Source organism: Aotus nancymaae, unplaced genomic scaffold (genome assembly GCF_030222135.1).
Source record: "Aotus nancymaae isolate 86718 unplaced genomic scaffold, 86718_ANA_hifiasm-v0.15.2.pri h1tg000077l, whole genome shotgun sequence".
NCBI classification, from domain to species: Eukaryota; Metazoa; Chordata; class Mammalia; order Primates; family Aotidae; genus Aotus; species Aotus nancymaae.
In genome coordinates, this window is record NW_026988492.1 from 250,445 (window position 1) to 255,354 (window position 4,910).

At 34.3% G+C, this 4,910-nt stretch overlaps 1 non-coding gene across 1 annotated transcript; it reads right to left on the bottom strand.

Annotated features, from left to right (window-relative positions):
* Positions 1 to 609: 609 nt before the first annotated feature.
* On the bottom strand, positions 610 to 739 carry LOC135271434 (small nucleolar RNA SNORA40). The gene has a single exon (XR_010339575.1). It is a non-coding gene; the product is annotated as a small nucleolar RNA SNORA40 (small nucleolar RNA).
* Positions 740 to 4,910: the final 4,171 nt, after the last annotated feature.

Here is a 4,910-nt window from a genome sequence, read left to right on the forward strand (position 1 = left end):
TTTTAGTATAGATGGATCTGCCTGGTTCTCAATTTGACACCCTAAGCGATCATCACACTCAAGAATAGTACAGATGTGTGGAATATGGCAATACCTTTAACTCCAGACATTATTGTTCTCAAGATAAAAGCTTTTAAAACAAATGCTATCTTAGGTATCAAGTCAATGTGAAATTGAAATATAAAATAAATACAGCTAAGAATATCCCTCATGTTCCATCCTTTTTAGCTATCTCTTCTATAGTTCTAGAATCAACCTTTTTAAATTAAAAGTCAGGGTATGTCGTTGTTGCCCAGATTAGAGTACAGTGGTACTATCAAAACTCTGTGCAGCCACCGACTCCTGGGCTCAATCCTCCTGCCTTAGCCTCCCTTTCCTGAGTGGCTGCAACTATAGGCACGTGCCCTTATACCCAGCTCATTTAAAAATTTTTGTGTAGATAAGGTGTTACTTTCTTGCCCAGGTTGGTCTTGAACTCCTGGCTTCAATCAATCCTCCCATCTCAGTCTCCCAAAGTGTGGGGATTGCAAGCATGAGCCACTGAGTCTGGCCTGGAATCAACCTCTGTGGTTATCAATACTCCCATTAGTTAACTGTCTCAGGTATCAAAATATCCCTTCTTATATATATATCAAAAATCATACTGAACAATGAATTCTGGGTTGCAAAAGAGGATTTATTTTTTGCACCTATCCATAAGTCTTTGTCCACGAGTTAAAGAAAAACATACTTAAGTACAGTCATCAGGATTTTCTTGACCTCTAAACTCCAAACATCATCTTTGCCTGTGTGACCAAGAAAATTCTAGCTGGACTGTTTAATAGCTACAGAGAATGACAACCAGCAAAGCAACTCAAAAGATAAAAAGGAATGCTGGAATTGACTCCTAATAATTACTCCTATTACCAAATGGCAGTCAGTGATTCTTTTCTCCTGTTTCTCAGTTTTTCACATGCTTTCTGATTATAATAAATCTGTGAATCAGCAGGGAAGAATGCAGTATGAGGAACTTAGGTATTCCTGTGATTGTTGCCGAAAATGAAAGAACTGATGAGTGGAAGAAAATCAGTCTGTGCAATGCATTTTGTGTCCTTTGAAATTGTTCTTAAAATTCATAAAGTGTTTTGTTTCATTCATTTTATTTTTCTAAAGATTTACTCATTAAATATTTAATCAAATTAAATAACTAATATAATAAATAGCATATAGGCTGTGTAGAATGCTCTGGAAAAAAAAAAAAAACAAAGGTAAAGAATGCATGAACTCTGCCCTCAGGGTGCTTCTGGTCCCCTAGGAAAGACATATACAAGAATAACTACAATGCAAAGTAAAATATTGTCAAGAGCAACTTTCATTTCTTACAGAGTAACTGATATCATCGGAATGACCTTTCTACCATAAACAACTATAAAAATGAAACACAGGCACTATAGGACTGTGATACTTGAAAGAACGGAAACACGCAAAGTGAGTTTCCTGATGGCTCTAGCCTTTTGCCTGGAGGCACTTTCTAGACATGACGCTGAGATGTGCTGGCCAAGCAGAAAAGAGCGATCGCACTGAGATGTGTAGTCAGAAATTAGAGTTCAAGGCTGCCAGGCAGTCTGCATGTACAGGAAAGGGAAAATTACAGGAAGAAGTGGTGGTGAGAAGCAGCCATGGAAATGTACATAATTTTCCTCTTAAGTTCTTGGAGGAATACCAAGCAGCACACAGAGACCTCACTGAAAAACCAAGCATTTATCTGAGACCTCAGAGTGCGGTAGAAGTGAATCTACCTGTAAGACTGACTTTATGTCCACCTTTACAAAGCTTTTACAGATCATTAGAAAATGAAGAAAAACCATTAGTAAACTGTCTACTCATAAAAAAACTGTCACTCATAAAAAAAATCTTGGTTTTTAATAAAGTGATAATTCACAACATACACCATAATTCTCATTTTAATCACTAGATATAAAAAAATTGTGACCAATCACTAATGAATTTTCAAAGTCATTAATTATAGACCCAGAGAAGACAAAGGTGTTGGAATTAGCAGACAGATATAAAGGAAATACTGAGCATAATGAGTGAACAGATGGGGAATTTCAGTAGAGAAATGGTAATTGTAGCAAATGTTTACATGGAAATTCCGGACCTTAAAACCTAAAATATCTAAAATTAGTTAATCACTTAACTAATTAGTAAATTGGATACTGTGGAAACTGTCAGAAAATTGGAGGAAATTGCAGTAAGAAATAGTAAAAATGAAGCACATATAATAAAAATGCTGAAATGTTAAATCATGACAGTTTTAAAGATAGTGGGGAAATATCAAATATTATCACATACATATAATTGGAATCCTAGGAAGAAAGGAGAAAGAAATTGGGATAGAAAACATATATGAAGAAATAGTCCCAAATTTTCCAAATTAGCTGAAAATATCAACTCTTAGATCCTAAGCAATCGATAAATTACAAGCAGATTGAACATATATACAACAATAGCAAAAAACTTGTAGAACTATCATAAACATATCTCTGAAAACATAAAAACAATAAGAAGCAAAACTTTTTTTTTTTTTTTTTTTTTTTTTGAGACAGAGTCTTACTCTGTCACCCAGGTTGGAGTTCAGTGGCACAATCTTGGGTCACTGCAGCCTCCACCTACTGAATTCAAATGATTCTTGTGCCTCAGCCTTCCAAGTAGATGGGATTACAGGCATGATCCACCATGCACAGCTAATTTTTTCTTTTTTTGTATTTTTAGTAGAGATAGGCTTTTGCCATGTTGGCCAGGCTGCTCTCAAACTCCTGGCCTCAAATGATCTGTCCATCTCGGCCTCCCAAAGTGCTGGGATTATAGACCTGAACCACTGCTCCCGGTCTGAGAAAACCTTAAAAAGCAACAAAACACTAAGTATAGTATACCACGAATAGAAGGAAAACATAAGTAAGAAATATTGTATGTCTCACAAAAAAGACAATGTAAGCCAGAAGATATTGAAATTCTATCTGAAAAATACTGAAAGAAAAGATAACATGTCAATCTAGAATTCTATAACCAGTGAACATTTTTAAAAAATAATGTTGAAATAAAGACATTTTAAAATAAACAAAAGAGGATTTCAGCACCACAAACTTGCACTGAAATAAATGTCAAATAAGGTTCTACAGACTAAAGGAGAAAAATGTCAGATGGAAATTTGGATTACACTTCAAAATAAAAGCCATGGAAATAGGAAATACACTAGTAAAAATAAAAATTTTTTTAACTTGTTTTTAAAAATTGAACCTTAAAACAAAACAATGGCAATATATGGTAAGGTATATGCAAAATGAAATAAAATATATGACAATAGTGAATAAAGGATGAGGAGCAGTGAAAGTATGTTGTTACAGATCTCTCACCTAATATATGAAGTGGTGTGTAATACTGCTCTTTTGATAAAGATTGTGATATGATCTCAATTTGCATGCTGCAAACCATAGACCCACCTCTAAAACTAAATCAAAAGTGTGTTGTTAATGAGACAATAATCAGGGTAAAACAGAATACACACACACACACACACACACACAGACATACACACACACACACACAGACATACACACACACACACACCCCCCACTTATTAATCCAAAAGAGGCAAGGAAAAAAGCAAAGGAAAACAAAGAATAGATGGGCCAAATAGTAGGAGAAATGACAGGATGCATACCCTTTACATCAATAATTACTTTAAATGCAAATGGATGAAACACTCCAATTTAAAGTTCAAATTGTCCGTCTAGAAAACACACATACAAGATTCACTATATGCTTTTAACAGATTTGTTTTAAATATAAGAACACAACTAGGTTAAAAGTAGAATGATGGGAAAAGATATATCATGCAAATGTTAATCGTGAAACAGCTGTAGTGTGTAGAAAGTGGATGCTTCAAAGCATGGAGTATCAACTGAGATAAAGGACATTGCATTATAATAAAAGGTTCAATTCTCCAAGGAGACATATATGACCACCTTATAAAAAAACTCAAGATGCACAAAACAAAAATTGAGATAATTAAAGGATAAAAAAACAAATCTGCAATTATGTTTGGAGATATTAACTCTTCTGTTTATATTATCATTAGAAGCAGTAAACCCAAAGTAAAATACAAAATAGTAAGGATACAGAAGATCTGATCAACACTCTTAGTACACTTGACCTAATGTACATTTGTACAACAGTTCATCAACCAGCAGCAGAATACACATGCTCTTCAGGTACACGTGGAATATTTTAAAAGATGCAGCACGTGGTGACACATAAGCTAAGTCTCATTAATTTGAGACTACTGACATGACACAGAGTGTATTTTCCAAATGCAACAGAAGTAAAGTAGAAACTAAAAGCAGAAAAATATCTGTAAATTCCCGCAAATATATGAAACTCAAAAATCACATTTCTAAGCAACCCAGAGGGCAAAGAGGAGATCATAGGGGAAATTAGAAATGCATTTAAACCAATGAAAATGAAAACACAGCCTATCAAAATGGGCGAGATTCATTCTTACCCTCTCCAAGACTGTCAAATTAAGAAACGCTATCACAGCAATAATCCAAACCAGCATGCTGTTAGGAAAATATCATCTAAAGATAAAGCCAAGGGGATTGTAAAATATTTTGTCAAGACTTCAAAAACTGTCAAGGAGCTACCTTAAAGAGAAAAGAAAATTCCTGTAAGATTCTGATACATATGTCTCAAATATATTCTTTATTACACATTGGCACATCTGATAATCTTAAGGACATTGTCCCATAGCTGTTTTATAGGAAGCCCTATATAAAAAATGGCTAGTATTGAGATAGATGGGAAGGGCTTTTATATAAAGAAATCAAGTATAATGAGATTCACAAGAATCCCACAAGATTTTTAAGAGA